Source organism: Leguminivora glycinivorella, chromosome 18 (assembly GCF_023078275.1).
Source record: "Leguminivora glycinivorella isolate SPB_JAAS2020 chromosome 18, LegGlyc_1.1, whole genome shotgun sequence".
In the NCBI taxonomy this organism is placed as follows: Eukaryota; Metazoa; Arthropoda; class Insecta; order Lepidoptera; family Tortricidae; genus Leguminivora; species Leguminivora glycinivorella.
Window position 1 is genome coordinate 17,020,691 of NC_062988.1, and position 23,741 is coordinate 17,044,431.

The following is a 23,741-nucleotide window of genomic DNA, read 5'->3' on the forward strand; positions in this document are numbered from 1 at the left end:
CCTGGAAATTCCAATACAAAACATGTTACGTACGCTAAATACGGTGACAGACAGTTTGATGCAACTGACTCTTAAAGACAGACCTTCCGTTAAAGTATCAAAGAATTTTTACATACCGTCTGATGCTAACATTAGTACGTTACTTTCTATACTGACTGTTTAGGTAAGCTTTTTTTTTTGTATGGATAGGTAGACGTTTGACCACGATCACACCTAATGGTAATTGATGATGCGGTCTACGGTGGAGCACGTAATACTTTTCTAAAAAAATACACTTGCTACCATCTGAGGTGTTCCCCTTGCGCTATGACATGGGGTTCTTCAAGAAGCAGGTATTTAGGGTTCTTAAAGGTCGGAAACGCATAGGTGACTCCCCTGATGTTGCTTATATCCATGGGCGGCGATGACTGCTTTCCATCAGGCGGCTTGTCTGCACGTTTCAAAAAAAAAATGTAGCTGCCTATTTCATAAAAAAAATGTAGTATCAGCTGCAAAAGTGCATGGCGAATTTATCAATAAATTCATACATAATTTCTCCATGAAATTTGCAGCTACTGTAGCAACTGTACCTGCGTCTTTTGGCTTCCCTGAACTGACATGTAGAATTCCCGGTTTTTTTCCATTTCACTTGTTTTTTTCAGAAATTTATAGAAAGAAACCGCGAAACTTTCGGCTCGTATTTTTCGGAAAAAAACGATTTAAACTAAAAAAAAAACGAATTGAAAATAACTAATGTTCTTTTTTTTTATGAAATAGGCAGCAAACGAGCAGATGAGCCGCCTGATGGTAAGCAGTCATCGCCGCCCATGGACATAAGCAACATCATGGGAGCCACTTATGCGTTGCCGACCTTTGAGAACCCTAAATACCTGCTTCTTGAAGAACCCCATGTCATAGCGCAAGGGAAACACCTCAGAAGGAAGCTCATTCCACAACTTGCACGTTCTGGGCAAAAACGAGCGGGAGGCCCGTTTGGTCTTGGTTTGCCATGTAGTTTTCAATTTAAAATTTTCGAGTAATAAGTATGTACTTGACTTTTTAAAGGTTTTGAAACCTTTACACATTGCTTGCAAAAGAAGGTTTTTAGGCAAATGAAGTTATTTGGCGGCCTGTCATGAACATAACCCCACTGAGTTGGTGGAAACGGTTATGTTCTACCAAACTGCTGTCAAATATTGCGGTTAGATTGCTGAGTATTCCTCCATCGTCCGCCGCAGCTGAGAGAAATTGGTCATTGTTTGGACGGATACATACCAGAGATAGAAATCCGCTATTGCCAGAGCGTCTTAATAAATTAATCTTTATTCGGGCGAATTTGCACCTACAAACGGACTAGGTACACCGACCACATGGAAGAAGAAATAGCTGAAGTATGATGAGAGTGACAGTGGTTTGAGTGACTAAATAAATACTTATTTTAATAATGTGCTCGTTTTTTTCCTAAAAGACCCAAAAAAACCAAAATTTCATAAACTTCTGAAAAAAACATTAGATTTTTTCCGGTTTTTTCAACGCTACGCATACCATAATGAAATTATTGTCACTAGATTTTTAAGGTCTTTTAGATACATGTATACTTCATCAGTTGAGAGAATAATAATATCTTGGTGTTTTAATAATAATTATTAAAACACCAAGATATTTTTTTTATTAGTAAATTTACTAATTATTAGTAAATTTGTTTTTATTCTTCATAAAATAAGCTTGCACAGTTGTTTTAAGCTCAAAAAACCTTTCATTTTAGTAACTACAAAAGTATAAGCTTGAATTTCCTGCTGCGATTACCTTTAACAATTAAAATATTATGTAGACTATGTTGTAAAGCATTTTGTGGTAATATGATAAACCTACTTATAGTATCAATTAGATAGGTTGTTAGATATTGCATTATTTCTTGGGATATGCAATAATATACTTCTTTCTTTCCTCTTTATTGTCCTTCTGCAAGTTTGTCTATCTTACCTACTTTAACATTCCTCTCATCTAATCTAAGGTTAGCTAAAACGATTACTACTACTACTACTAATAACATGCTAAAAAAAACTAAGACTGCGGGCCTAAAAAACATACCCGAATGAGTTTTTAATACGATACTAATAAACACAATAATACACAATGTTTTGATGGGCCAATTCCAGGTAATTTTGCGCAGCCCTTTATTAAGTAAGTAAAATTTCAAAGACGTGACAATAAGCTGCAATTGTTAGTAGACTAACAATCAACAAGGAGTAGACTAGAATCAATTGTTAGTAGACTAACATTTCCCGTCGGCTCGAGCTTCAGAGGAGAGGCTTACCGCAGCGCCTCTAATTAGGTTAACAAAGGTCTTGCGATAGCTACGGTCTATTCTTCAGTCTGATCAAAAGATTTTGTTCTTTTTGATACTAGTCTATTCTTGGAAGTGGTCTGGTGCTATATTGAAATTAAATTACAGATTGTCTAAATGGCAGGCATATAAATTTTATTATTATACAAAGCTTGGATGGGATTAGTAATTTGGGTAGCGCCTGCTTAAAAATTAAAAGCAAAAATTCATTGATTTAATTGTTTGTATAAATTACCAGGCGTTGTTTCCTTTTTTAACTTTCTAGACGGAAGTGAAATCACTTCTGTCCTCTGTTACTAAAACCTATACTTTATCATTATCCGATACTCAAAATAGCTATGTACCAAATCGCAACTAAATAGCTTCGGAGGTTTAAATGTTAAAAGGAAATACACAGACAGATAAGCATAGTTACGTATTAATCTAGGTTTTATGTTACTTATTTTTTTTTGACATTTATTATGTTACGAATATTTTTTTATGTAATTAAGAACATTTATTATTTACAAAAATTATGTGCAATTCATTTAAAAATATTATAAATATTCTCCTTAAGAGTTAATCAAAAAGAATAAAGCAAGCTATTACTTCGGTAATATATATTATGTTCCTCCTTCACACTAGGCGGAAACTGAGACACCAACGCGCTGATTTACCACCTTCGTCACCTGGCATGATATTCTCCTGCCAGTTGTGCGGCCGCGGCTGCCGCTCTCGCATCGGACTTACCAGTCATTTGCGTAAATGCCGCAATCTTACGGACGCTGCTTAATACATCATATAATTGATGTCAAAGGCCCATGATGATGATGATATATTATGTTACCAAGGAAAATTTAAATATATATTTATATATTTATTATTTCATTGCCGAAGAGTGTTTTTATTTCTATGCTTTTGCCAAAATTTGCCCTTATACATATGTAGTTTGAAACTCGTTTATGACAAGAACGTTGCTTGAAAAAACATAACTCGACTTTAAGAGTTCTTTCATCGTTAGTCCTTTTTTGAACTTTGAAGCATCTGTTACCTAAGCCATAAAGACAAATCGGCAGCTCATTCATCAAGTGAGATTAGTTCCGAAAATTCTGATTTTGATGCTAAAGTTGGGCAAGAGTGTGCTCCCACGCTGGCTGTTATGGGACACTTTTTAGGGTTCCGTAGTCAACTAGGAACCCTTATAGTTTCGCCATGTCTGTCTGTCCGTCTGTCCGTCCGTCCGCGGATAATCTCAGTAACCGTTAGCACTAGAAAGCTGAAATTTGGTACCAATATGTATATCAATCACGCCAACAAAGTGAAAAAATAAAAAATTAAAAAAAAAATTAATTAGGGTACTCCCCACAGATGTCATATATACCATAGATCAAGCAAACGTATCTACTTAGCGTGTCAAATGAACTCAGCGAAATCCACTGAGTTGTCCGTCTTTACTCGCAGCTTGCAGCTTTCGGGCGTCAATTTTTGTAAGTTGAAGTCAACCAAAACATAAAAAATGCCTCGTTACGTGATATTCAATTGCAACAACACAAAAATTATGAACAATCAAGAGCCTGAGACATATTTAAAATTACAGGCAAGAATCAACTTCAGTACAAAATTTGACACGCTCGGCCCCTATACAAATATATGAATTTGTTTCTTCTATCTAAATTAAGTTCTGTGGTACTCCCCCTACATGTAAAGTGGGGGCTGATTTTTTTTTCTTTCCAAGCCCAACGTGTGATTATATTGTTGGATAGGTATTTAAAAATTAATAAAGGTTTACTAAGATCGCTTTTTGATAATATTAATATTTTCGGAAATAATTTCTCCTAAAGGAAAAAGAATGCGTCCCCTCCCCTCTAACTTTTGAACCATACATACATACATACAATCACGCCTGTATCCCATAAAGGGGTAGGCAGAGCACATGAAACTACTAAAGCTTCAGTGCCACTCTTGGCAAATAAGGGGTTGAAAGAAAACGAAACTGTGACATTGCAGTGACAGGTTGCCAGCCTCTCGCCTACGCCACAATTTAACCCATATCCCATAGAATATCCCTTTTGAACCATATGTTTAAAAAATATGAAAAAAATCACAAAAGTAGAACTTTATAAAGACTTTCTAGGAAAATTGTTTTGAACTTGATATCAAGGTTCAGTAGCTTTTGAGAAAAATACGGAAAACTACGGAACCCTACACTGAGCGTGGCCCGACACGCTCTTGGCCGGTTTTTTGCCACACTTTGAATTAAAAAAAATAAAGTCATTTCCTAATTGGCTCTTATTTAATAAGGACCTCCTGGCCTAGCCAAAGCAATAATCGTTGACGCCACATGGTGATCGAAGTACTCTCTCTGGCTCTGTCACGCCAATACACAAAAGCTACGGAGGACTGTACTTTTGGCTACACGCCCTGAAATATTCATCTGATATATTAGCTCTGGATACTCATCAAATCACGTATTACATCTAATCATCTATTAACCTCACATAAAACAGCTATTGACTGCTTATTCAAATTACCTTCGGCGTTTGAATCGTTTTAAAAAAATAAGCAAACTTCAACTGTTTGTAGCTAAGTTCATGAGCAGGAAACTATTGAGATCATCAATTACCTCTACCTGATAGGTAGCTTAACGCACCGAACAGCCATTAAGATCAGTCTTAGTAGTTAAGATAACGCAACTTAATGAGAACTATTGATAGAGGTACTCTCCAAGTTTCATGGAACGTTTATATGCAATATTCTTAACTGGCGCAGTCCGACGAGATACAACCTTTGACTCGAAAACTACTGTTTTTTAGTACAGAACTTTCTCTTTTGAAAAATTGATTTAAATATGGTTAATGTCAATCAGTCTACAAATGGTTTTTGGCTGCACAACATGGGCAATTATTGCAATGATGTGCAGCAATAAATTACCAAAATCTATTCCGTAATTATTGCACACAGATCACACCAAAAGGAATAGATCAAATAGGTTTGCCATAAATTGGTGAAAATTTTCATAATATGTGTGTGTTTGAAATAATTAAACATAACATTGGGTTAAATAATTAAAATAATTAAATTGGGTTACATGATTACCCAGTTTTACATGATTAATAAAATCTAACATCGAATATACGTAAGGTACAGAGGGGCGAATCTCGACTGGGGGGAATCGACTAATTGTAACTGATCAATTTTTTTTATTATTACACTATGATGTTGAGTTCTACACGAATCCAAAATAAATTCGTAAGGTTCTTATACTTAAAGTTGTACGGAGTGTACCCCTTTTATCCCTTAATGTACCCAACCTTGTTTGTGCTCGGCATGGTTGCATATAACCAACTAGAGGTTAGAAGAGAGTTGGCACTAGCGTCATATATATTTAAGTTAGTCCGTGGAAAAATGAGTAACCCAGATTTACTTGCGACAATAGGGATTTATGCGCCCCAGCGTTACGTGTGGCGGAGGCGCAGGCCGCCACTGCTAGCCGAGCCGCGCGCGCGCACCGGTATGATGCGCACAGGCCCGTGGACGAGAGCCACCAGAATTTTTAACCAGGTAGCTAGTCGGACAGACGTATTTTATTGTTCTGAAGGTGAATTTAAGAAAGTTGCATTGTATGTGTTGTGTTATTCTTAGTATTTTTTTATTTTATTTAAGCCATTTAATCCATACTAATCCATCCATACTAATATTATAAATGCGAAAGTAACTCTGTCTGTCTGTCTGTCTGTCTGTCTGTCTGTCTGTCTGTCTGTTACGCTTTCCCGCTTAAACCACACAGCCGATTTTGATGAAATTTGGAACAGACAATCTTTAGACCCTGAGACAGAACATAGGCTACTTTTTATTTCGAAAAAAAGGGATGAAGGGGTTGAAAAAGAGGTTGAAAGTTTGTATAGGATTTTTTAATTTTAAAAGATAAAACCATGAAACTTTATATTTTAGCACTTGATAAGAAATCATTATTTAAACATATATTTAAAGTCACATACAGGTCGAACGCGATTAATTAACATTATTTTTACCTTTAAAATAAACATGGTGGGAAATAAACATTAACTAAAAGCGGGTAGATTATATTTATTTGTCTACCCCGAACATTTATATAAATTAATATCGGGTAGTTTTGTGTTGTTTACATCTCTGGTGACATTTTGCTGGGACGTCAGTCTTCCGCGACCACGGCCAGTGCAACCTGGCCGAAACGTTGGGAAAAAAGGTAAAAATAATGTTAATTAATCGCGTTCGACCTGTATGTGACTTTAAATATGTGTACAAAGCGCGAGAACTTAGTGTTATATCATTAAACATCTTGATAAGGGATAAGGATAGGGATAGGGATAGGGATAGGGATAGGGATAGGGATAGCGATAGGGATAGCGATAGGGATAGCGATAGGGATAGGGATAGCGATAGGGATAGCGATAGGGATAGCGATAGGGATAGCGATAGGGATAGCGATAGGGATAGCGATAGCGATAGCGATAGCGTTAGCGTTAGCGATAGCGTTAGCGATAGCGTTAGCGATAGCGACAGCGTTAGCGTTAGCGATAGCGATAGCGATAGCGATAGCGATACGGATACGGATACGGATACGGATACGGATACGGATACGGATACGGATACGGATAATATGGGTATCGTTACAGGGATACGGATAATCGGTCGGCGGTCTCTTACAATCAATGTGCTCTAAGACGATCGTTGTTTGCTTGCTTGAAGATTACGTTTGCGATAAGTATAAGCAAAATGTAAAAAATTGTAAGGGATAATAGAAAAAAGTACTTTTTACCCACCGATCATAGTGTCGAAATACGGGCTATGTGGGATGTTTATAAAGGTTTCCCCAGCGTATATAGAATTACCTACGCTGTGGTCGATGTGTAATATTTCTACAATCATTGCAAGCAAAAGTATTATGTGCAATCGAAATAATCGCAGATAAATATACCTACAGAGAAACCTAAGGATCCAAATGAAAATCTTAATGAATACTTTTATTACGCGGGCGAAGCCGCGGGTAAAAGCTAGTTCCTTAATAATTTAAACTTGATTATAAATACATTAGTCATCATTAAAACATTAAACACTCTATCGTTACATCAATAAATTAAATAAAACATTAAATCAATTAATTATATCTCATGCAGACATGAATAATTAATTGTAGGTATAGCTAGCTAATAATAAAAAATAATATTTTCTTAACAATGTCTCAGGTATTGGTATTATTAAGGACCTCTTGACGAGTAAAGGCCTCCTCCATTTTTCTCCAATTTTCCCTATCTTGGGCTACTGACATCCAGTCGTCACTGGCGGTTCTTTTTATTTCGTCTGTCCATCTTTCCATTGGGCGTCCTGACTTTCTTTTTCCGGGAGGGCCCGCCCACGAAGTGATTCTCCTTGTCCATTTTTCAGCATTCATTCGTGCCACGTGGCCCGCCCACTTCCATTTCAATTTCTTACAATGTGACAGTGCGTCGATAACTCTGGTCTTTTCTCTTATAGTTGTATGACGTATTTTGTCTTTAAGTTTTAGGTTCATTATGCTTCGCTCCATGGCTCTTTGACAGGTTGTAATTTTTCTCTTCGTGTATGAATTAAATATCCATGTTTGGCTGGCGTAGGAAAGGCACGGAAGCAGACATGAGTCCAGAACCTTCTTTTTTAGTTTCAAAGGCAGGTCTGACTTTAGGACCTCCTTGTGGCTCCAGAATTTGTTCCACGTCATTGAGACGCGTCTATCTAATTCGTCGCAATGCCTAGACTTTGATAGAGATAGTTGTTTTCCTAGGTATATATATTGCTGCACATACTCTAACTGTCGGTTTTCGACGAATATGGGCCTATGAGCTTTGTTCGACATGATTTTTGTTTTTTCAATATTAAGTTCTAAGCCAATATTACGGCTAACACAGTTAAGTTCAGTTATCATTGTTTCCAATTGTGACGCTGTCTCTGAAAAAAGTACTAGGTCGTCAGCGAAACGTAAGTTGCTTAAAAAATGTCCTTTTATATTTATACCTTTTTTTGACCAATTCTTAGTATAGGTTTATTTAATTGTAGTACATAGTAGAATAAGTTTAGTTTGTAATGTAAATAACCTGTATACACTATCGCATTGGGAAACTGTAAAGATAGCTGTAAGACTTATATAAAAATAAAATAAAAAATAAAACACGCCTACCATATATAACCGGTGGACACTCTATTTAATAATGCAAACATTGTAAAACGTGGAAAAAATGGACCTGTTACATTTGCCCCCCAGTCGAGATTTGCCCCGCTGTACCTTATGTATGTTCCAATGAGAAAATTTCACATTTAGGAAACAGAAAATTCTAAGTTGTTACATGTATAATTTTCATTATTTCCATGTAAAAGCATTTCCAAATATTATTCAAAGCATTTAAAACTCTTGGTGTGACCCAAAAGACATTGTCCATGTCATTATACGGCCTTTTCATCAAAGGGCGCTCCAATTCTCTCCGCGACATGACGCGTCTAGGTAATTCCCTTTTTGTTTGACTACGGCTCCATGTTTTTGTAATGAGCTCTTGAAGATTAATTCTGCTGGATGAAGAATGGCACATTTTTAGGGTTCCGTAGTCAACTAGGAACCCTTATAGTTTCGCCATGTCTGTCTGTCCGTCCGTCCGTCCGTCCGTCCGTCCGTCCGCGGATAATCTCAGTAACCGTTAGCACTAGAAAGCTGAAATTTGGTACCAATATGTATATCAATCACGCCAACAAAGTGCAAAAATAAAAAATGGAAAAAAATGTTTTATTAGGGTACCCCCCCCTACATGTAAAGTGGGGGCTGATATTTTTTTTTATTCCAACCCCAACGTGTGATATATTGTTGGATAGGTATTTAAAAATTAATAAGGGTTTGCTAAGATCGTTTTTGGATAATATTAATATTATCGGAAATAATCGCTCCTAAAGGAAAAAAAAGTGAGTCCCCCCCCTCTAACTTTTGAACCATATGTTTAAAAAATATGAAAAAAATCACAAAAGTAGAACTTTATAAAGACTTTCTAGGAAAATTGTTTTGAACTTGATAGGTTCAGTAGTTTTTGAGAAAAATACGGAAAACTACGGAACCCTACACTGAGCGTGGCCCGACACGCTCTTGGCCGGTTTTTAATGATGATTTGAATTACTCTAGCCGCGGAGTTCTTCTATGTAGCCTACATGTTGTTCTGTGAGGTGGTGGAATAAAATAGGGCGTATCGATGGTTAAGAACACTTTTATTTAATTAATAGTTTTACAAGCACGTAGTTAAATGTGCAATGTTCTAAAAAATAGGTAGGTATAGGTCAGGTAGATGTTAGGTTGTTCGGCCGTACGGTCAACCAAGTTGAATCCTAGGCCACTTTAAAACCCTGTCTTATTGACAACGTGCTTTATTTTCCATATACTTAGAGGTTAAACATTAAAACATTATTACGGAGTACGCTGGTTCGATTCCAGGTTGGTCACTTTTTCTTTGTATATGACATTTATTTAATGTAGTATAATAGTAGTGTTACTACTTAAAAATACAAATTAAAATATTTTCAAATGAGAATAATTTAATTTGTTCTAAGTCTTAGAGGTTACTTTGACGTTTACTGCGAAAAAGTTCTACGGTGGCCTAAGACTCAAATGGGTCGGCTGTACATATGTTTGTCTGTGAAGACTTTATTGGTCCATAGCTTGAATCACGGGCATTTTATGTACGCTTGCTTTTTGTTTGTCTATCAAGCCATTTTAACTAACCATGATTTGAACAACCAATCGATACTTTCTAAGCCAAAACTTTATATACCGTGGTTTAATTGATAAGTTACGAACCTTTTTTAACCGACTTCTTTATTGAAAATAAAGAAGGAGGAGGTTATATATTCGGATTCATTTTATGTATGTTACCTGATTACTCTTGAGACTCGTGGTCTGATTTCAATAGGTAATTCTTTTTTTGTTTGAAAGGAGCTACCTCCAAGGTGGTCCCATATTAATCTGGAGCTGTTCTGATGATGGGATCCATGAAGAGTTGAGGGAACTCCTCAATTTTTAAAGTGTATGTATGGCGATTTCGGTGTTTTCTGTAACTAGAGTAGTTTCTCTCGAAAATAGTTCATAAAGTGAACCTCATGATGATGATTGTTCTTTTTGAATTCGGTTGTATTTTTTTGTAATTTTGTTATTTATTCTTAAATCATCCAAATTAATCAAGTATTTAAAATGGACTAAAAACGCATCTAAATTTAAATAAAAGTGGAAGGTAAATTAGCGTATAATTAATTTGTATTGAACTTCGCTTTATTTAATTAGTCTGTTCGAGTGTTCGTTGGGCTTAAACATCGGCAGTGGTTAATCCGCATAATTATCATTGTTTCGGGAATACTGATTCCCACATTATTTACAGATAGATTTAATAATTTATCAATGATTATTATACTCCATGCAATAATGATACTTGAAAAATTTAAATAAACACTAGACCTGTAAGTATTGCAGCCGGCCTAGCCGAAATTATAATCCTTCAGCGTTTTGGCCCAATAAGATTCAAGATTTATACGCTGAAACACCTATCAGAATAATTCTCATAATTTCTAGATCATGCTAGTGTCTAACAGAATCACGAAATAAAACGGCATTGTTGACAAATCGTACAGTAAGGCCTGATTTAGACGGCGTGCGAACTCGCATGCGATTTTAGTTACATTGCGGGCTGTTGAGGTTACATACAATTTTGCACAGCCATCAAATACCGCAATGTAATAAAACTCGTATGCGAGTTCTCGTACCGTCTAAATGGGCCCTTAAAACATGGATCCAGAAAGAAAAATTTGTAAAAACATATATCGTCACTACTTTGAAAAAAATCTCGTATCTCACGCTGCTTCTCAAAGTTAAAAGTCTATATGCATTCCATACATACTTAATTACTACAATTTTCTTTTCATTGACAGACGAAAATACAAGTTTTTTTAAAAGTAGTGACGATATGTTATGGTTGTCAATTTACGTCAAAGCACTGGGTAGCACCTATGTTAGAGTCAATGATTTTGAGCTTTCATGTACATTTCACGTATTCAACAAATGGTATAGTTTTCACGCTATGATTTTACTTAATGTCGAATACATCATTCTTTAAGCTTTCTCGGCAACGAAATATTAAATTAGAATCACATTCATAATCTGTTTTTACCGTTTCTTTACTCCGATTTGGTTTACTTGGTCCTTCAGAAATTGTCAAAGTATCTGTGTGTTTAAAAAATCATAATTGTTTATGAAAAAGGTGTCTCAAACGGATAATCTAGGGAAGCTCGCGGTAACAAAATTTAGCGATGATTAATGATGGCTCGGCTTATCTTTTTGTTTACCTTTCGTGACTGATATCTGTATTATTAGGGTTCCGTACCTGAAACAGAAAAAATGGAATCATGGATCACTTTGTTCTCCGTCCAATGCCTGTCTCTTTATCTCGGAAAACATGTCGAGATGTGAGTTGAAATTTAAACCATAATTTATACTTAAGTAATCAAATAGTGTCTTAAACTGTAAAAAATCAAACTTCTAAACTAATGTAAAAAAACATGTTTATGTACAAAAAGCATATAAAGGAATAAAAAGTACACAAGGGAATAAAATTCTAATTTACTGCTTTAATATGTTTATGCTACTCATATATTTTCCTAATAGACCGTGACATAACTTACAAAAAAGATAAATGACATTAACCTATCAATCCCAAATCTCAAAATCCCCCATCGGGTTCCGCATGCAGACAGTTGCGCAAAAACATTAGTCCGGTGCTGGCTCGATGCCATCTCTATTCCGAGCAATGACCTCTTTTACAATCACCTACTATATGGACGTATCCACCGCAATTGTACTTACAATCTTATGTCCTTAAGGAATGCATGGTCTTACTTTACATTTTGAAAAAGCAGTAAGCGTCCACGTACTCTATGGACATAACCACTACCATTTATGTAATACTTTCGTCTTTCATGTATATACCTAGTCGTAGTCTATTTTAAAGGGAAATAAGCGCCCACGTTATATGAGCGAAACCATCACCACTTATGTTTAGACTTACGTCGTTCACAAATGCATAGTTGTGCTGTGCAATATTAGAAGGGAGGAAGCGCCATGGCTATTCTTCTAAATGACTGCTGAGCGTTCCGCTTTCAAACTAGTATACGTTTGAGCTTAGGCTGCACAACAGCATATAGAACTCTAAGCTATGTTTATGCTGGTTTTCTTTTGAACAGTAAGTGGTCTGAATAACCCAAAAGTTTACTACGAAGATGCGTTGTACACCTCAAACAATAGGTTTTTATTGCAGGCAGACAATGCCAGTTGACCACTGGCCTGGATTTGGCTTTTTGGTGATTGTTCTGAGATGAGGGTTTTTAGAAATAGTTGGCGTGAATGGAAATGAAAACAGAACTGTGTTTTTAATATGGTCGTTTTATATATACGTTTTTTTACATTATCGTGTATGTTGTTTTGGACGTTTGTTACAATAGACTACAAATTAGAATAGAATAGAATTCGGGCAACACATCAATACAAGTAACTCAGGGTAAAAAGTTGCACAAAGTCAAAAGTAGTAGGTAATAAAGATGTGAGACCTAAAATGGTCTCCACTCAGCATTGCAGCTGACACGGCTAGCATGGTCAACGGCGCTGGTTTTCTGTGGAGCCAGCGGGGTGCGCGGTAATTTTTAATATTAGCAGACAACTCAATACTTCACCTTTTACAAGTAGGTATGACGATGCGATCGCACACCGCAACGCAACGCCGCAAAAAAACTAACGCGATTAAATGTTAAATATATAAATAAAACTAGTTTGAGACTTGAGCAGCTTCATACGCTCTACCTACCCTGTTTGGAGTACAGGCTTTAGCTTATGTATATACTAGCTTTTGCCCGCGGCTTCGCTCGCGTTAGAAAGAGACAAAACGTAGCCTATGTCACTTCCCATCCCTTCAACTGTCTCCACTTAAAAAATCACGTCAATTTGTCGCTCCGTTTTGCCGTGAAAGACGAACAAACAAACAGACACACACACTTTCCCATTTATAATATTAGTATGGATACGTAATACAGGATTGAGTTTATGTATTAGTAGGTACATAAAGTAGTTGATTGGAATAAATAGCTATTAAAGATTCTGCAAATTACAATTACTAAGTAAGTAACTCATAATAACAGAATGAAACATTAAACCATGTAGTATTAGGATTGTAACGCCGTGTCTTGAGACGGTCGCGCGACCGTCGCGCGACCGTCGCCGTCGCGTCTCATACTTCCATATCGATAAGGTTTGATTTCGTATGCGTCGCATGGCCGTCGCGCGACTATCGCCCACGCAAGCCACGGCGTAAAACTTGGTACTCAACGTATTTTACAAGAATTAAATAAAAGAGTTTGTGTCATATTGTATGGTAGCCAAAGTAATATTTTCTTAACTTGGGTTAAAGTAATTATGTCGAGAAAATGTAACATTAAAACAAATATTTAACTTCACGACCGCTACGTTGTTTTAAACATCCTGGTCAAATGAAAGTAATTAATCAAAAAGTTTTATGTTGTATGACCGCCGACTTTATAAATTAACCCAAAATGGTAATTTAAAGTATGATTAACATTACCCAATTTTAATATGGCCCGTATATTTGAGAAAGTTTCTGAGCAGTTTACTGAAAAGGCTTTTCTCGGCGCCTAAATAAACATGAGTTATGTGGCCGGAGAGTTGACTACCTCATTTAGATCGCTTATTACGGGAAAGTCAACCGCAGGTATACGCAAATGTAGGAATTATTTTCAGGACATGTTTTTGTACGCCAAAAGGCAAAGTATAGTGATACCATATTTATACCTACCTATATTTTACAAATAAACACTTTGAACTTGATATTGTCTTCGGTCACCGCGATAGTTACTCATGACATAAAACAAACAATAATAATAAACAAACATTAATACCACTCGTTTCGAACTTACTTTTTTACGCACTTGTATCGTAATGTACTATTATGACATGTTTTTGTACGCCAAAAGGCAAAGCATCACTAATATTTATATCTACCTATATTTAGTATCACTAATACATATAGTATCAGTAATATTTATATCTACCTATATTTTACAAATAAACACTGAACTTGATCTTGATATTTTGGGTTCGGAAATGTTTTGTGTCAGGTACTTACTTCCTGCCCGTACTGGTTTGCAATAATAATATAAGACTTAAAATTCTCGTGTTTTGTACATATTTTCAAAGTTACACTCGGGTGTAACTTTCAAATATGGGTGGGTCGAGCGTGATAAAATAACACTATTTATTATTAAAAAGGTAAATATTTAGTTTATTAAAGTTGTTTATACTTGTCTGAATCCATACCCAATAATAAATGTGATATCTTTAAAATCATTCCTGTTGATAATATAGTCCCACTCAGTGATATTTGAGCTACATACTTATAGCCTAAGCTAAAATATTTACGATATGGAAGGTCCAGTTCAGCTAAAACCCTATTAAGGCAGCGTCCCCACTTAGGGACCGGCCACATCTAAGAGACGCATGTCCTGAGGTGCGGAACAGACGTCCGCGCCACGTCGCCTGAATGTAATTCAAAAAACGTCTCCTCAGTACCTGTTGTATAGGAAGGACGTAAGACGCGCCCCAGGTGGCTTGGCGGCGGCGTGGCGTGCGCCGCGCCGCCTGGGGGCGCGTCTCACGTCCTTCCTATACAAAATGTACTGAGGAGACGTTTTTTGAATTACATTCAGGCGGCGTGGCGCGGACGTCCGTTCCGCGCCGCAAGATATAACACCCCGCTACCCCTTAATTAATTCACCCTAAATTACCTAACTTAAGTCCAAATTGTTAGCCCTAATTAAAACAATACACTATTAAAAATTGGCCATTAAAACAAATACTGTGATCGTCTAGTAAGTGGTAGGACCCCGTAGTTGTGCGTAGCAATCCAGATTCTTTTTACCTTTAGGAACTTGCTATTAGGGGTAAATTTAAGTTGATAAAACTAAGGCAGTAATATATTCACTTGAGGTATAATAAGCTGAGAGAACGTCATTTGTGAAAGAATTTAGTGCGTTGAGATAAAAGTGTGTGAGAATGGTAACATTGTGTAAGGAATATAAATACAGGAAATATATTAAAATTAAATACAAGACATTATTTAAAATGGGGTTAATTGTTTCCGACCCACGAGTCCCTTATACGTAGGAATAATAGGTGTATAATATAATATAGCCTATTATAAGGACCTCGCTCGAGCATATGTACAAACTAGGTTGCTGGTTCAATTTATGCTTTATCAAACATTGAACAAATGGGATCCTTAGAACAAAAGTAAACTGATGTAAAGTGTCTTTGCTCTACTTAAAAATGTACTACCATAATAGTAGATATCAAATATTTAATCAAGGATCCTTTAATCCCGGTATAATTTTATATGTTTTGGGATGTTTCTGCAACCAAGTCCTCTAACGTCAGGATAGAAACTGCTCTGCCTACCCCTGGTCTATCAAGGAAACAGAATATCTATTTTGATACCCTTTATTGGGCCTATTCATTGACCTTCTTTTGATACTAAGACAAATACTTCATTGATCTAGCCTTTCGAACGACAAAACCCCAGACTCACACGCCATCCCATATATATATTTTGGTTCGGCCATAGCCATCGAAGGTTGTCCAAGATCACAAAATATAAATTCTATATGCGTGCAATTTCCCACGTTCCGAGTATAGTGGTCCATTGCTTGACATCGTGTTTCACTAGTCAATGCTAGAATTGTTTGGTCTCCCAGACAACGTTATCGTTAACCATATTATGAAAATGGAATGATGATTCCAAAGTCTGCCAATCTCGAGGCCAGTGTCAATGATTCAACTTTTGTGAACAATCTTATTTTTATATCAATGATTCTCCTTGATAGCGACAGGATCCTAACATCCATAGATGTCCTATGCCTCCCTAGTATTTAGTATTAGTATTAATTCCCACAAGTTATCCTTTAACTCTAATAAAGTTTACATGTTATGAACAATAAATAAAGTTATTAATCCTACTTCATTGATATAGCAAAATTATCTTACTTAAGGATGAGACAATAGTATGAAAATCCTTCTAATCTCCCAAAGAGATTCTAGCTAATAGAATGTGTATGTACATAAAGTAAATATGTGTAATATTTTATGTATCTATTTTGTTACATATAGTAGTCATATTAGAGATACTCAGATCCGAATTTTAATTAATAATATTCCAAATTAACTGTTAGTGTTAATTGTATGTAATAAATAAATTGAAATTTGAACGACTTTAAATAATTACCACATAAATATAACATTCATGAATATCTTGTTCATATGAAATGAATAAGTACCACTATTTAAAATTATCACCTTCAGAAAATAGCACTAATCTAAAATTACAAATATAAACACATTCAAAATAAACAATTTGGACACTTACTTGTAGTCTTCAAGTCTACTTTACCAAGATACCTTCTCGCCAGTCTCCAACCTCTCAATCTTGTATCTCAAATCCGCTTCCTACTTAAACTCCTGATGTGTTCCTTCAACGATTCCTAATCGAATGCCTACCTAACCCTCAGATGTGAACACCTCAACTTTCCCTCGCCGAATGCCCTCTCTGACGCTGCGCTCTGAGTTTTATTGTCCCGATTTTAACGCATGCGCTGTGTTGTTTTATGGCTAACAATGTCTGATTTCGCCAGTTGTGCCTAAAACGCCTAATGTGCCGGACTTGCCTATTGTGCCTAAAACGCCTATTGTGCCGATTTCGCCTATTGTGCCTAAAACGCCTATTGTGCCGGTTTTAATTCCGAGAATTTCTATTTTTAATTTGTTGGAATTCCATTTCGTATGTAAGTTGTTTTCGTTTTATTTATTTGCAATTTTTAAGTTTTTATCTCTGTATGCATTTGTTTCTAAGCATAATTATTATAGATATATCTTATGATTTGAACCGAGGACTGTGTGGTCCGTTACATCTGCCCCTTTTATTTTCGTTTGATTCAAAATAACATTTTGTGTTAAACGAAAATAACCAATAAAATAATTCAGTTATTGAAATTTTCAATTTCCCATTTTCATAGTTGTGGCGAATAAAAGTGACCAATACTCAAAAGAACCTCACTGATCCAGCACGAATTATGAACTTAATAGTTACCCAGACACATGAGTCAAATTGTCACCAGCCAGAATTTTCATTCCAGTAAAAGCATTTGGTTGTGAATCAAATGTACCCTAATGGTAAAATCCTTGCATCCTCATATGGGTAGTTAGTCACATTGTCCGACAGGTAACCCGCTATCTCCATTGTCCAGATATTATGAACTTACAAAGATCTCTTCACTAGAAAGAAAAAGCCTTTCTATTCTCAGGTAGCCACTGACAACTGTTCTCCCCATAGTTCAAGGAACCAGTCCACAACTCAATACTAATCAATAATTTTCCTCCTTTCTCGGCATAATGTCCTATGTATAATTATAAGAGTAATCAGACAATCAATGTTTTAATCAAATCAACAATTTTATAATTATGATTCCATGTTAAGTCACATTTTTTTTTTTATATATGCCAGACAAAATTATCTGATTTATCCCATAAAGACACAGGGTGTGTGTTTAGTTCGTTTGTTAGCGGCATGTAGAGTATGTTGTTACCAAAAGAATGTACCTGTAAAAGGTATAAATTATTTATCCTAACACCTAACTCTTTTGGTATCAAGTTTGTGTAACCCTTTCCCCATTCTAAAATTCCAATAACTGCCGTCACTATTCTCAAACTTGCAAACATGAGGAAACCCTTCATATCTTCAAACGACTCTCCATCCATTCATCTAGCTAAACCTCTCTTCTTTCTATTATGTGACTCTCATTTATACTACTCATTCAGATTTCATCCTTCCTCATACGCTCAATTTTACTGTTTCTGTCATACCTGCAAGTCCACTTAGATAATGACAGTAAAAATAATGTATGATATCATAATTAAAAAGCTTTATCAATTTTTCAAATTGATCAGAAATTAAAAATAGTATATATATACTTATATCATAAGTATAAGTACTATGTTATTCTTTACTTTATGAATTACCTTACGCAATTACGTCTTACATTTAACTTTCGCATTAACCCTATACAAACGTACGCAAAATTGTACGCAAAACTCCAAAATATTGTATGTGACACCAATTACCGTTAAGTATTAATTACTTACATTTTTTTAACCTATAGTTCAAGACGCAAAGTTAAATTATGGAAGATGATACTGCTAAGAATTCTCCTTTTGTAAGTAGGAAAAATAATACAAGTACCTAACTTGTTACGCCTAGCTGCTCTGATAACATCTTCTAACACTATGACATAACTATCGTCTAGTATTATCGTTTCAAACATACACACATACCTACATACTGAACTATCATTAGCTTAATAAATCTATCGAACGCGCATGTGACACTGTTTGAGTTGCAGGCGCCCATAGGTTACGGTAACCGCTTTACATCAGACGGGCCGCACGCCTGTTTGCCACCGACGCAGTATATAAAAAAAATGGAAGACACATGAGTGAAAGTTTCCAAACATGACGAAATATGAGACTTGGTTGCACATAATATCGTACATGTACTATTTTTCTGAATAAATGATTGCAACGATTGTTGCATTGTTACACAACGATGGTAGTATGGCTACCGTACCGTACATCGAAATCTACAGATCCAACTGAAATCTTACTTTGTTTTGTAAACGATTGAACAAGAATTACGTTTCGAACAGTATGCAAGCGAAACCGCGGGCAAAAGCTAGTAAATCCTGTACTACTACGCATTACCTATTTATCTCATTTTATAACTAATATGGTTCTACGATCCGTTATTTAGCAAAACATAGAAAGTTTGAAATTTGGTGTTCTTTAACTGACCTTTTAATTTGTCATAGTATACTAGCAGTCTAAACAAAGTTTTACTATAATAATATTTTTCTCCTCAATGAAACTCCACAGAATATATTTATTATCATGGATGTTTCCCTTGTATACAAGCATGTTTTTATCCATTCAAATAGGCATATCGTCGCTTAGCACCCATAGCACAAAATTTGATAGGTTTGGGGCTAAATTGAACTGTGTAAGATGTCCCCAATATTTATTTATTTATTTCATATTTATATAAAAAAAGCATTAAGATTGAATGTAAACGTCAAATCACTGTCTCTATTTTATTATTCTACAATTCATTCCACATAGTCTGCAGAGCCCCATTCATACTGGATAAATTTTAGTCGCATCCGGTCCGTCAAATGTCTTATGATCTATAGAGCCCTTTTGATTTTTCTATGGCAACATTTGCTATGCTGACGTCATTGCCACGTCATTACTGTCAGTCAGACAGAAATAAAAGAAAAATGGATGCCGTTCAGACGTACACGCATTATTTGGAACTGAAAATTACGTAATTTATCGACCTGCTGGCTTGTATTCGTTATAAATCATAAAAAAGTGAGTAATACATTAACTAAGTAATGATATACGTTGTTAGTAACGTGATAACTACAACACAAAATGTGTATAACGAATGTAATAAATAAATGATTGTTTGCTTTTAGCCTGTGACGCCAATGGAACTACGTGGTTTTCTTTCATGATGATTTGATGATGTCTCAATGGAATTGAGCCAAGTTTTCGCCGTAAGTAATAATGTATTTAACTTGTCCATCACAAAGCAGTTTATAGTTTAGTTTAAACCTTGACTTGCTAAAATGATAAAATGTTTTCCAATAGAGAGATTGTCTAATTCCTATAGCGCACTACAATAACATTCTGGTCTTAGAGATGGAGAATATTAGTAAGCATACAACTCCCTATTTCTAATGTCTGCCTATTGACATGTTTCAGGTATTGGGTGCTAGATGCCCCTTGGAGTTAAGCCCCAATGCCACTATACTACCTTACCAGTTATGTGTGGGTGTCCTAAGGCACCCCAGAGATGCAAAGGCCTTCACAAACTCACGCCACGCCTTCCTATCTTCAGCAACCCTCGTGCCCTCACTCCAGCAGCTCAAACCTGGGAACTCGCAGCTCATTTTCGACGGACCGCTTCCATGAGTAGACAAGGCACCGACGATCACGGCTTGCATCACCTGTACTGCTACGTAATAATATATGTAAGTTACACTTTTAATGTCTAATGATCCTGTAATCTGTTAACTAATCTCACCTAGTGATAATTATTTGTATGCCTTGAATTACAAGGTACGGGTTCGAACCGCGACCCATTGTCCTTGAGAACTGTCATCTGATATTTGTCAGTTGCTTTTGAGTGAAGGAAATCATTGTGAGGAAACCAGACTAATTTCAATAAGACCTATTGAAAATTAGTGCCTACGCCAAATCCTGGAATTAGCTGTCAAGCAGACTTCATGCTTCCATGAGCCTTGGCAAATGCTGGAATAATAAAGTATGACCAAGCAATGTTGGTTTTAAGCAAAAAATGTATAAATGAAGAATGTAAGCATTACCGAATGTCCATAATAAGAATCATACTTAGTTTGTAATCAAGTAGGTCTGTACAAAAATGCCCCTTCAATATTTATTTATTTATTTACCTTTTATGTTGTTGTTAAGTCAATTATTTCACTTTGGTTCGACCAAACTTTATTTCGATAATGTATTAGTATGATAAAATTTGAAATTCATCCCGTAATTAAAGTAGACCCTAATTAATAAAATGATCAAATACCTATTTAGTTATAAAATCTCTGCCAATCATATCTTATAACTTATGCTTATAACTAGGACTTATTTCCTACTTAATTACTAAATATATTTTTAAATTTTCCAGAGTATGCTGAACACCGCTGCCATTATACTAGGAACAACGTCCTGCCCCTTCCCCGGCTGCGCACAAATTGGAACTCCATTGGCATGCCCCTTTGACTGAGCAACTTGTGTATGTGTGTGTGCTCGAAACACATTCACTTGCAACAGAATGACTCCCAGACTGATCTGGCTCAGTTCCTGTATGTCTGATCTACATCCACAATGGTAAAATGTTTTATTTATTTATTTATTATTCTTTGGTTTACTCTAGGGTAAATAATATTGTTTGTCCTTATTCCTGATTCTAATAATAGCAAGTCTATTACAGACTGACTCCATTTGTTCATTCAAACTATTATACTGTGCACTACATTTGGCACAAACACTACCACTAAGTCTAAAATCTTAAGTCTAGCTTATCTACCTAACCAGTCAAATTGATCTATGCTAACCTGCTGCATCCACTGATAACTGATTCAAAAAATCAAAACACAGACAGACGGATAATCTGACAAATTAAGTCATAAATATAGGAAACCTATGATCAACTTCCTCACTCTATTTTATAGTATACTAGAATTAGTGTAATCACAATCTACTGATAAATATTTTAAAAAGCTTGCTCTTGGCAATTATGCTTCCCTATTGTAACCTTGGGTTATATTGTAGACTACTTCAGAGATAATAACAGGCTACAAGTTACCTATTGAACTGAAATTTTATAAGCTCATTAAGTGGGATGACAATACAATATTACAATATCATTAAAAGCCGACTTCATGAAGATGTCTGACAAACAATGCAATTCATTATATGACTTGTTGACCTGTATGTATAAAAAAAGGAATGCACATCCAATAATGGAATTGCATTCTAAATGTTTTAACTGAAATGTATTTTCCCTTCATTTTGTTCCAGGTTTCAATGAAAGAGTGAAAATTCTTCTCCATGTACAATCACTTCCAACGCCTACACTGACTACACCAAATATGATCATCACTCAACGTGTCTCATATCAAGATACTTTTTAAAAGTCATCAAGAAGGAACATAATATCTTTTCCCATGGTTTCCTGAATAATCCTAACTAAAAGTTACTTCTCTATTCTATTTTTCTTGCATGGAGTGGCGCTTTTCTGTCTAATGAAAACAACATGAACATGTATGCTCTGGGTTTTTTTTTTTTTGTGCACCTTTTCAATATTACTAATAAAGCATTTTGTGGGTGTTTCATTTACCACCTTCCTTCATAATTTTGCTAGTGTGTGATTCACCATATCCCTAATTATTGAATGCAATAGCTACTGCAATCTGTTCACTGATGGGAATCATTTCATGTTAACACAGCTCTGAATACTATCTTATATAATGACTCAGACTGACTGTCAATAAAAATATTCCTAGCTATAAGCTTGCCTGAGATTAATGAATGGTGTGCCTAACTCCTTACTTGAGTACTTAAGAACTATGCTTAAATTCTAGATTGTATGTTCTTGACATTCTTGTCAATAAGCTACTTGAATGTTTGTCTCTTTCAAGTAATTATAATTTGTTCACACTTCAGTGGAAGACAACTAATCCTTAGTTGTTAGTAAGTATGAAACGTGCTAATTGCTACTCGTTTCCCTATGATTATGAATACCATTACTTATTCTATTGTTAATTTTATTTAAAAATAAATCAAAATCAAATCAATGAGTCGCCCTGTTGACAACATAAGATTATTGTCAGTATAATCACAGCAAAAATAAATATTTCACAGCTTAACGCTTGTCTGGATCAATCATCATTTTATTTCCTAGTTCTTCTCTAGCTGATAACAGCTTATCACTAATCAGTTGATAACACGGAAAAGGGGCGAGAAGATAGTGAGGTAAGAGTGAACATGATATTGTCTTGCTGTCAAATTGACATCTACCAAGATATGCGACACTGTTGACACATGAAGAATGGATTTTGACAAAATGTACTTAATCAAGTCTGTGTATCGCATACTGTCATTAATTTAGCTTATTCTGTTTCTTAAAAGAACATGCCAATACTAGCAACTTGTACATGACATATATACATACTACATGCCAAATCTAGTTAGAAATCAATTCCTACAGAGGCCCATAGAGCAAAGTACCTAAAATACTAGCAGTATTTCCTTGCTCATTTCTACTTAATTTAGTGAGACTGGCAGATATATTATAACCAACAGAACGGAAAATCTTGATTCACTAAACAGTAAAAGTTTCCCTTAACATAAAACATGTACAACGTTTTAATATTAAATTATTTTGATGTATCTAAGTATTTATAATCTTCCATGATATCGTTTTAAAGAACCCTCGACACAAAATTACCACAAGACAGTCGATCTGTGCGTAATTGCTTTCAGTAACGACTAATTTGTTTTATTACAACTTTCCCAGTAAATGAATATAACCGATATAATTGAGGTTTTATTTTTGCTATAATCTCTTCATTATCGCAACAGAATAAATATTAGCTAGAAAACGAATAACTTTTCTAAATTTGCCATTCCAATTGAATTGTTTCATTG

General features: G+C 35.5%; 1 protein-coding gene and 1 long non-coding RNA gene across 4 annotated transcripts in view; one reads left to right on the top strand and one right to left on the bottom strand.

Annotated features, from left to right (window-relative positions):
- Positions 1-23,741, bottom strand: part of LOC125235762 (leucine-rich repeat-containing protein 24-like) — a 107,959-nt gene that overhangs the window by 21,526 nt on the left and 62,692 nt on the right. The window contains exon 1 of one of the 3 annotated variants that reach the window (XM_048142349.1): positions 11,687-11,724. The exons of the other annotated variants lie outside the window; for them this stretch is intronic. The gene's annotated coding sequence lies outside the window, so the exon portion shown is untranslated. Of the gene's footprint in view, positions 1-11,686; positions 11,725-23,741 lie in introns of those variants that run through there. 3 annotated transcript variants of the gene reach the window in all.
- On the top strand, positions 19,633-23,017 carry LOC125235763. Its single transcript, XR_007178133.1, has 5 exons — positions 19,633-19,874; positions 19,982-20,062; positions 20,271-20,539; positions 21,217-21,419; positions 22,113-23,017. It is a non-coding gene; the product is annotated as an uncharacterized LOC125235763 (long non-coding RNA).